Genomic DNA, 11,247 nt, shown 5'->3' with positions numbered 1-11,247 from the left:
GGAGCACCCTGTGCTGCTCCGCTCCCGGGGTCAGTGGCCAAGCCATGGGTGAACACGTGGGCTGCAGCGCTATCATCTGTGCATTTCGGGGGGCAGACACCAGATTCAGGGTCCTCATGTTTTCTCCTGCTTCCACCTACAAATGAAGATGGTAAGATCCTCCTTCTCTCCAGGCCTCAAGCCACCAGGCTCCCCATCTCATCTTCCTCAAAACAAGAGTGATCGCATTCGCTAAGGTAGATGAATCCAAGCAATTTTGGCGTCAGCACACCCTGACAACACAGCCCAAGGGTCTCCTGCCTGTCTCACGCAGACACCACACACGCACACCCGGACAAGCTCTCACACCCCCCCGGGTTAGTGCACACCTACATCTGTACCAGCGCACGCACCGGCTGGCCCCACGGACACACCGCCACGTGCTGACACATGCAAGCGTACACCAACATGTTCAAATACTCAGGAAGGATTTAGGGGGTGGCTGGATTCACGTTCCTAACACCGCGGAAGAGGGGGGCAAGGAGAAATCCCACCCAAAGCACGTAACACCCGCAGCACTCGATGCAATGCAAACTGATGGCAAAACTCCAACAGGGCTTAAAAATGCTGTTCCGCAGGGCACCAGTCTTTTGTGGTGACTACACCAGGATGAATCTCCAAAAATTAGGGCTCTGAAGGACCTGACTTGCTGGACTTGCTCTGAGCATCCTCAAATGTGGCTGGGAGCAGCTCCAAAGGGCGGAGGAGGTGGCTGTGTAGTCTGGGATGCCCCCATAGTGGTGAGCAGCCCTTCCCGGCAGCTCTTGCAGCTCTCAGCTGAGGCTCTGGCTCCCTCTCCTGACACCTTTTACTGGTCCAAACATCCTCCCAAAAGCTGGTGGAGAAGTCACTGGGGTTGCCTATCGCCCATCAGGTCTGGGCCCCAGGCATGAAAAAAACCACCAAGTGGCTCAGGTGTCCCTCAAAATCCACTCTTGGTGATGGTTCACCCACAGAAACCTTTGAGGGAATAATCAAGTGCAATGTGCTTCAGCAAAGCGTCTTCCAGAAAACCATCCATAAGCATGCTGAACCAAATCAAAGCACCACCAGCACCGTGCCAAGCATGGCCATGCATATAGGATACACATCTTTCTTCCAGCCCTACAGTGAGCTTCCCCCCTACACGTTCATCTCTTTCCAGTGCATTGGGTTTTGTACATGGGAGAGGTCCTCTTGCCTCTCTAAGCCCTAGTGGCCAGAGGTCTCTCCTGGGGCAGGTTTTCATAGCCTCCTAACCCCATCCAAATCCATGCCGTGGCTCCTGTGGGCCAGGCCACCTTGCAGTTCATCCTTGGGACCTACACGTTGAGGAAGGTGAAACCAGGCGAGCAGCAGCAGAGCCAAGCCAAAGAAGGGAACATCCCTCAGTCAAACTGGGCGGACCAAGCAGGGCAGTACCCCTGAGGGAGGTTTAGGAGAAGGACAATGCTATCACGAGGATGAACACTTTTAAGCGGGTATTGGTAGACCACAGGGGCAAGGAAAGCCTTCTGGAAAGCAAGAAATGAGCTTGCAAGGCTGTGCTTGGTTTCCTCCTGATCCGGCTGGTCCCCCACGGGGGTGCCAGCAGCAGCTCAGGGCTCAGCCCTCCCAGTCTCCTTCTGGTTGTCCTCTGCTCCTGCTCCTCTGACCAGCTTCCACCAGTAGGTGGCAAGACAAGCCCACATTTTGGGGTGAGAGCAGCCATCAGCCCCAGGCAAAGAGACCTGTGCCAGGGAGGGGCTTCTCTGGTGTCCAATATGGGATGCAGCTCACCCCGTGGCGTCTCTCACTCCTTCCAGCTGCCCCAGCCCCCAAAATTCCTACAGACTTGGCATTCTCTAGCTCTTGGCTGAAATCAGTCATGGGATGCAATGGGGGAAGCGCTGAGAGGCAGACAGACAACCAGTTGGGCAGACAAACAGTTGGGCACATGATACTTCATTGCCTTAAGAAGTAGGCTAAAAAGTACCTATGGCGCTGGAGCGTGGGGAAGAGCAAGGGGCAATGGCCAGATTTCAAGTCCTTTAGAAAAATATCTGAAAAAGCAATGCTGGCCCCATGCAAGCCCCTTGCAGGTCTCCTGGTTGCATTCCCTGCCTGAGTTTGGCCTTCTCAGGGGAGATTTGGTTCACACACTCCTGCTTCACATTTTTAATACCCTTGGGGTTTATTCCAGGGATGACTTTCCTCTCTCCCCGTGAGCTTCCCATCCTGCCCTCCTGCTTACGGGGCCATGTGGGTTTCTGAGACATCATGCACAGCTTAGGGCAGGGAATCTCTTCTCCCCACAGGGAATCTCTTCTCCCCAGGGCTGGGAACCATGCTGCTAACCTCTCCCAGGCGCTGGCACAGGCTCGGGGGAGCCTGGAATCACTTTGGGGGTTGCAAGACCCACAGGGTGACCGGGGCTCCCTGAGTCATCACCATGCACAAGGACCTTATGGGACGCTCAAGTTCAACCTCGCCAATGCAGTGGAGAGATAGAGGGGAAAAGGAAAGTTTAAAGCAAAATGCATTGCGTTGCAGAGTAACTGCGCAGCTCAGGTTATAGAGTAATGCTGGATTCACCCCAAAATGCTCATCCTCAACCAGACAGGGAAAAAAGGCAAGGAACATAGTGATGAAGTTTGTTTAAAAAAGTTGTTGGGAAGGGGAGAGCTGGTTTCACATAAGCACATGTAACTCAGTTGTGCACAACCATGGGTTTCCCTTAAAAAAATCACAACAAATAAAATCCCCAAACAAAATCCAGCATTTGGGAAGTTTTGCATCAGCAGCCCGTGCAACACATCATACACAAGGCCTTCAAAATCCAGGGTGGAGAGGGGAGAAGGTGCAGCAATGCAAAGCAGCTTTTTTGGCCTGGGCTCACTGTCTGAGGGTGGAGAATCCCCCACCTTCCCCCTTCTCTGAAACCCCTCCTTGAGCAAGTTCTCTGAGGTCACAGAAGAAGCCTGGGCCAGTTGTACCTCTGACACCAACCTTGGCCATGGAAAAGCTTTTTCCAAAGACTTCTCCTGCTCCAGCAGTGTTGCTTGCCCCATGCACACCCTAAATCAGGGCAATTGCTGCACACCCAAGTGTCTCCCACACCCAGAGGAGCAGCAGCGTTCACCACCTCCACTTCTGCCCCCCCAGCCAAAGACAGCGCTAATTAATTAATGGCTTCCGGGGAGAGGACAAGTCAAGCCTTAAATTAAACTTTCCACTTCAACAGGCATCTCAGCAGGGATGGAGACCCCTGCCCTGGCCAGATGACAAATAAAGCTGTGACAGGCTCCACGTGTCTCAGAAGAGATGGAGATGACGTTTCTTGTGGCACAGCTGGTGGCTGTGATGGAAAGGGATTTGGAAACCAGCATGCAATCAGCTCATGCCCCGAGCTCAGCAAAGATCTGATCACCACCCCTGGAAAAAAAGCCTTCATGAAGAAACGTTGGCCAGAGCCATGAGCAGAAACTTCTTGGCAATAAGAGCAAGGTGTTGGCAGAGCATCCAGGCTTTGAGTTCTCCAAGAGGAGCTGCTGGCGGCGTCTCCACCAGTGAGTGGCACTCCTCTCGCTATGTTTTACCATCGCATTCAAACGGTGTAAATGGGGCCTTTCTTTCAAAAATGTTGCCTGGCCCTGAATTCACACAGAATCACAGAATGGCCGGGGTTGGACGGGACCTTGGAAGATCACCCAGTCCTACCCCCCTGCTAAAGCAGGTTCACCCAGAGCAGGTTACACAGGACATCGTCCAGGTGGGTTTTGAATATCTCCAAAGAAGGAGACTCCACATTTTAAGAAGATCCCTGAAAATTTTTACTTATTAAACCCCTGCATTTTGGTAAATAAAAAAGAATTTTTTTTTAATTATTTAAATTACAACTTTTAAAGTAAATATATAACACCACAAAATTGAAGAGAAAAAAGAAACAAGCCAACGTCGATGTAATAAACATTTTTTCCCCTCTCTTGATGATGGAGAGTGCTGGGAGTGGGAAGAAATTTGGAAAAATCTTCCCAACTAAAGCTGAATCCAATGATGTTGACCTCGCTTTGCACTCCCTGCAAAGGAGAGAGGGTGGAGGGGACCACCAGTGCCCCAACTGGTATGTGCGGTGGAGTTGGGACACTGCGTGTTGCTGGTTTTTCTGGGAAGGACATCTGGCAGGGAGCCCTGATCACGCTGTCCCACTGGTCACCCCAGGTCCCAGAAACCCCCTGGGAAGATCTCAAATCCTTATGTTCTGTCTAGACAGCACTTCTAGGGAAATCCAAAATTCCAGGGCAAGGGCTAACAGCCAAATTTCATCTCCTCCTCCCCCTTTTTGCCTTCCCCTCTGGGTTCCCCGTTGCACACCCATTTGATCTGTGGCCAGCTCCAGGATTCCTCATTGTCCAGGCTACATGTGACCTTCACATCTTCTCCACTTGGCCTCTTTAGGTGGTCCAATGTGTATTGTACGGTTTAGTGAGAGGGATGCAGGCGGGATGGAAGGAGACCCTGTGTTTCTGCCAAAGGAGGTGACAGATGGATGTGCACCAGGGTCATGTTCGAGCCCCAAAAGGGCCAGCCAAGGGCGGGCCAATGGTGCTGGGTCGCAGCCTCCAGCAAGCAGCTTAGGGGCTCTGGTTTGGGGTCCCTCCTCCCAATGGAGAGGTTCCCAGCCCAATGACATCTCTTTTCTCCTGTGCATGGTTGCAACTGCCCTTCCCCATCACCACCCCCTTCACTGTGGTGGCTGTAGCTCTGCTGCAATCTCTAGAGTCAAAATCCCTCCAAACTGCCCTGGAACCTTGCACAGACACACTGTCTGGATCAGGCCATGGTGCGTCCCCAGGGACCAAGGTACAACCATTCCCACATAGTATGGGTCTGGCTGGCTCTGCTCTCCCTCTGGCTGAGGACCTGCAGTGCTCACTGGCAGGTATCCATGCCTGGGGACATATGAGAAACATCCCCCCTCTCTCTCCCAAAGGCTCAGCGTTATCTTAGGCAAACGTCCCGGCCCCTGTTGCCAGGCCGGGAGGCTGGAGGTGGAAAATCTGCTCCTGGCGCTGATCCAGGGACACGCTGCCAGCAGAGCAAACAGTCCTGGGCAGCCATGGGTCATTGGCAGCTCAAACATCTGCCCTATCATCTACGGCATGCCTTGAGCGAGAGCCTGCTGCTCTTGTGCAGGGGCAAGGGATGGGGCAGTTTTTCCACCCAGCAAGAAGGCAGCAAGGCTGAGGGTCAGCTGGATGAAGGAATAAAGGTGTTGCTGTTTTCTCGGCAGCCCATCAGCCAGACATCAGGGAAAGCAGCTGAGCAAACCTCTGGGTAGACCCTGTCCTCTGGTGCCATCATGAGGCTTTGCAAGTCCTCTACGGTTAATGGAGGAGGTGATATTCTTGGGCAAGGGCTGAAAGAGGTGGTGCCAGGGTGGAAATCAAGAGCTGATCCTTAACGATTGGGCATGTGGAGCCAATGTCCATGGGGAAGTTTGGGCATGCCGTGCAGCGGAGTGATGGGGGACACGTTGAATCCCGAGTGAGCACTGGGGTCCTGCTGCTGCTGGCAAGAGCCCAGATTTTGCTGGAGCGCACGTTCTACCCATGTGCTGGATACAAACACCACCGTTCCCCATCAGCACGCTCGCGGAGTAGCAGCTCCTCCAGGGAGACTGCTGCACGGTCTGGTGGGGAAACCAGGAGATCCGCTGTCCCTGGGCTTGGGAGGAGCAGGACCTGCACCTCATTGACTCCCTCCCCTCCTGCCCTCTGCACTGGTAAAGATGGCTGTTACCTGGCTGGGGATTTTTTTTTTTCTTATATATGTCAGGTTTCATACCACCTTCAAGTGAGGAAGAGATTGCAGGAGGAATCTGGGTTATTCCCAGGTTCCAAATTACATTTGGCTTCACAGGGCCATCTCTTGGACGTGGCACAACTTCAAACCCGTGTAACACACACATAAGCATGGAAAAAACCAAGTAGGTGTGGAGGGAGGAGAGATGACATAAAAAAGGAATAATACAAAGAAAGGGAAACTGCTCATTTATTGTCCTTTCCTCCCTTTGCATTCCCTAAAGGCAAGGGGGAAGATCGTGGCAGGACACGGGTGTGGGCAAAGAAGGGTCTGGGCTCGGGCAGAGGGAGGGGCCATCTATTTGCAAAAGGAACATTTTTTTTCATTATTAGACACCCGTGTCAATGAGCTGCAAGACACAAATCCATACCAAACCACGTTTCTCTAGTGCTGGAGCTCAGTATTCCACTTATTCCATCAAAGGGTCTCCTTGGGGTGATGTTTCTGTGTAACCAAAGACGCTCAGGCACTCTGTGATGAGCTCCCTAGAAGGCACTCCGCAGAAAATGTCATTTTAGCAGTTTATCACAATTCAGAAGATGTTGGCAAGCGGCATCTGAGCAATAACAGTGTAATTCCTGTATTTACCAAAGGAATGTATGAATATTGCTGTGGCCATACAGCAACAAACCGTGAGCCCACTACATTAAGTGAGATAATTTGCCCTCTACAACTGCCTGGCAGGAGGTTGTAGTGATGTGTGGGGAGGGCTCTGCTCCCAGGGAAGGGGCGATGGGATGAGGGGCACCGGCCTCAAGTTGTGCCAGGGCAGGGTGAGGTTGGCCATGGGGAACAATTCCTTCCCCTTGGGGCTGTCAGGCACTGGAAGGGGCTGCCCAGGGAAGGGGTCGAGTCCCCAGCCCTGGGGGGATTTAACAGCCGGGCAGAGGCGGTGCTGAGGGCCAGGGTTTGGGGGTGGGATGGCAGGGGTAGGGGAACGGTTGGGCTGGGGGAGCTTAAAGCTTAAAGGGCTTTTCCAACCTACGCAATTCTATGATTCTATAATAAAGTACAAACAATAATTATAAATAAAATAGTAATAATATATTAAAAACCTGAACTTTTTAAAATTAATTACAGTTTTTTGAGCTCATACAGCTCATAATCATTTTCAGAAGGTTCTTTTTTCCTTAAAATTACAAGCATTAGAAAGGTAGGGATTGTTTCTAGATCTCATACGAGAGTGTCTCTCAGCATCACAAGACTCCAGGAGGCAAGGCTTTAAAAAAGGCTCCAAATCTCAGGAATCTGGGGCTTCAGATGCAAAGAACCAGCAGCACCGGCTGATAAAGGGGAGGCGGACGGACAGTGGATGAACTCTGGACTTTGCTTTGTCTCCTCTGAAACGTTGCTTTCGCAACAGCTCTGCTGACGAGGGGGTCTTTACCCTGGCATTACAGAAGGGCTGGAGAGATTAAGGACCTATTGCACCAGACAGGTAAGGAGAGATCATCCTTGCAGCAATGCTCACTCTTGCCAAAAAATGATCGGCTTGCTGGTGTCCTTGGAGCTGCTCTCTGATTTCCCCTGCCAAGAACCTCCTCTACTGAGGATTGGTCTAAAGGTCATCCCGCCCATCCAGCAACATGCGGTGACCTCACTGTAGGAGGGGCGTTCCTGGGGATGGGTTTATCCTGCTGGGACCATGGTCCCAGACCTTTCCCCTGGGCAAGGAGGGGGCTGTGGAGGCCCACAGGACCAGGAACATGCTGAACAACCAGCAGCAAGGTGGAAGACACATCTGTTGAGCTTAAGAGGGCCATGGGACATACATTTTGGTTAGGGGAAGATATTTAAAATCCTCCTCATGCTTCTTCCCAAGCATGGCTACTTGGTCAAGTCCCAAGATCTTGGTGGAAAGGGTAGGCTGGAGATGGCCAAGCCTGTTGGTGTGGGGCCCCAAGGAGAGACACATCCCAATCCATGCTGCTGTGCCAAATCCCCTTCCTCCTGCTTCTTGGTTCCTCATGGTGGACACTGAGACACCTGCATGCGAGACTGCAGGACCAACCTGAGCAGAGCCTGGGTCCCCTCTGGCTGGCACAGTCTGGCTGTAGCCATATACAGGAGTTCTTTGCCCTCCAAAAAAGGGTCACGGCATCAAAATCACCTTCTGTGCTCTGGGATAATCACTGACCTGTCCCCAGGGATGGGGTTGGTGTAATGAGGTCACATAATGAGAACAAGCATCAGCTGTAATCTGGGTAAAACAGTGCTGCTCCCCGCCCCCAGCCCCAAATCCCCTTTCCTGCCCCAAGGCTATTTTCCTCACTCCAAAACTGAAAAGGATTGGGACCCTCAGCTGCTTTCCTCCTCAGGACAGTGGCAGATGAGGTGCATTAAGAGGAGCGTGGCCAGCAGGTCGAGGGAGGTTCTCCTCCCCCTCTACTCTGCCCTGGTGAGACCCCACCTGGAATACTGTGTCCAGTTCTGGGCTCCCCAGTTCAAGAAAGATGAGGAACTCCTAGAAAGAGTCCAGAGGAGGGCAACTAGGATGATGCAGGGACTGGAGCATCTCCCCTATGAGGAAAGGCTGAGAGAGTTGGGCTTGTTCAGCCTGGAGAAGAGAAGACTGAGAGGGGATCTCATCAACACATACAAATATCTCAAGGGTGGGGGGTCACAAGGATGGAGCCAGACTCTTCTCAGTGGTGCCCAGTGCAAGGACAAGGGGCAATGGGTACAAACTGAGTCATAAGAGGTTTCGGTTGAATATGAGGAAAAACTTCTTTATTTTGAGGGTGCCCAAGCCCTGGCACAGGCTGCCCAGGGGTGTTGTGGAGTCTCCTTCTCTGGAGATATTCAAAGCCTGCCTGGATGAAGTCCTGTGTAACATGCTCTAGGAGAACCTGCTTTAGCAGGGGGGTTGGACTAAATGATCTCCTGAGGTCCCTTCCAACCCTTGTGATTCTGTGTGTGATTCTGTGAGATGGTGTCAGTCAAAGCCATGAATCCAAGGGCATCCACAACCACTGCACGTGCTGGGAGATAACTCATGTGAAGGGTCTCATTTGCTCCTCTGGGAAAGTTTGGATGAGAAACCTGAGGTTACATCTGTGCTAAGTAATAACCCCTCCTGCAGCTTTTCCATTCAGCTTTACATAAACCTTCAGAAGAGCTGAGGGGATGTACTGAGTTGTCTTCAAACCATCCAGGTCTATCTGCCTCCAACCATAACTCCAAGCCCATTTCCATCTCTATAATTTCCACATTGAATGTCATTGAAACCACCACATTTCCATTTTTTTTAAGTTAAGTTGGCATTTTCAGCTAGAAAAGAATTTAGCAGTGAGTGCCTGCAGCAGCTCCCAGGAAGATCTTGGTGGGCCCTCAGACTGTCTGGAGAGTCTCACACCTTCGTTGGAAGGATAAGAGATAAACGAGGTGGGACCACACTTTCCGGGATGGCCACGGGGAGAGGGAAGCAGAATGGAAATACTGAATGGTTTGTAGGACTTTGCTTTGCAGGATATCAGACCTCTACCTGAGGTCAGAAGAAGCATCATCCTATACTTTAGACCTTTTCTGCTGTGGGGATTAATGAGAGAGAGGGGGACAGGGCAGCTTGGTGCGTAGGTGACACTCAGCCACTTGTGTTTTTTGGCAAGAAGATGAAAACCTCCCAAAGCTGAACGCTAACCTGTGCACCGCACCTTCTCAGGAGCTTCGGTTTGCACAAGGACTATAGAAAATATATCTACTGGAAGATATTAAATGCACAGAAGCAACCCCTGGGTCAGGATGCATGGTGGTTGTACTAGACGACCATTCCACTGCTGAACTGGATCTCAGTTTTACCAAACTGTTGGCTCGAGTCCTCAAAAATGCACAGGTAACCACTGCCAGCTTGAATGAAAACATCCTAAATTGTTCCCAACTGCAGTATCAGGTGCAGGAAACACATTTCTTTTCTGGCTGAGCAATGTCCACTCCGGATTTGAGTTCCACCACAGTGCTGCTGAAGCACAAATGTCTTCTGAATCCTGTCTCCTCAGGCAAAAGCCAGCCACGTTTGCCAACTCTCTTAGCTGCTGTATGGAGCTACTGTCATCTTTAAGTACCCAGGTTTATTCCAGAAGCTGGCCCTGGCTTGAAGAGGTCGCCATCCCCGTGCCACATAAATGAAGTGCCCAGGAAGGCCAGCAACAGCATCCTTCATGTGACACTGCTACCCGAAACGTATGCATGAGCCCAACCCTCTGCACCCCCTGCACCCCCTCAGCCCCAGCATGCCACAGGCACGCAGACCCACAGTGCTCTTAGCATCATGTACAATTACAGAATGAATCCCAAAATAGCCTAAAGAGCACTCGTCTGGCCCGAGTCTCCGGGAGAAGGGCAAAGGTTTCTCAATGTCAGCTAACATTCATGTAAAACAGAAGTGGCCAGGAAAGCTCCCAACCCTGCCCTAAACGTGGGGTGTCATGAGGGGGGGCTGCAAGGTGGGCATCCCAGGCCCCAGAGCCAGGCTCCTGCCCTCTGGCTAACCCTGGTGCTCCCTCTCCACCTCCCCGGGCTTGACTTCTCTTCCCTGGGAGCACGCAGAGCTCCCGACAAATGTTAGAGCCTGACTCCCTCCAGAGGAGCAAAAGGAGGGGTTTCCAAAAGCACGGAGGTTTATCACCGGCAGCCCTCGCGCTGTTTTGCCGAGGGAAGAAGGTTCCTCCTCTTCCGCACCTCACTCTCATGTCTTAAGCAGCCAAGAGCAGAAAGCAGCTGCGTCTCTATGGGCTGAAACAAAGGAATTAATTTTAGCATCTTAGGAATTAATCACTGCAGTAGGACCTAGACCCAGGCAGGATTTGCACTGCTGTCCCAGGCTTGGGCAGCGGCTTTCAGGAGGACAGCAAGACCCTTTCCCTGGGCCCCGTTTCAGATTTGGCAGCCTGGGCACTAACGGCGCACGGCCAGAGAGGCGTGACTTCAAAACCTAGGGGCAGGGGAACAAGCGGAGAAGCAGCAGAGCTCCTTCCTTTAAAGCTTTTTAGCTTTTTAAGCCTACTGATAACCACAGCGTCAGTATTGCTTCAGCTCCGAGCGTTCCCTCTTGCACAACCGGCTCCAAGGCAAAGCAGCAAGGAGACGTAAATCTGAGAATTAAAAGCAAAAAGGTTAGGAGGCTTTTGGGTTTGCTGCGTGAATATGATTACAGGGTTAAATAGCCTTAAATCTTTGAAGAATGGGGTAGAGGGAAAAGGAGAAAATCAGAACAGTTGTTTTTGCTGGGCCCGAGTCCAGCCCCCTCACGCCCACACCCGTGTCCCACCACGATCTTCCCCATTGCGCTTGCCTTTGCGGAATCATAGAATCACTTTGGTTGGAAAAGACCTCTGAGATCATCGAGTCCAACCTTTAACCTAACCCTGCCATCCCACCACTAAACCC

Source organism: Egretta garzetta, unplaced genomic scaffold (genome assembly GCF_000687185.1).
Source record: "Egretta garzetta isolate BGI_Z169 unplaced genomic scaffold, ASM68718v1 scaffold325, whole genome shotgun sequence".
Taxonomy (NCBI): domain Eukaryota; kingdom Metazoa; phylum Chordata; class Aves; order Pelecaniformes; family Ardeidae; genus Egretta; species Egretta garzetta.
Note: the sequence above shows the minus strand (reverse complement) of the source record.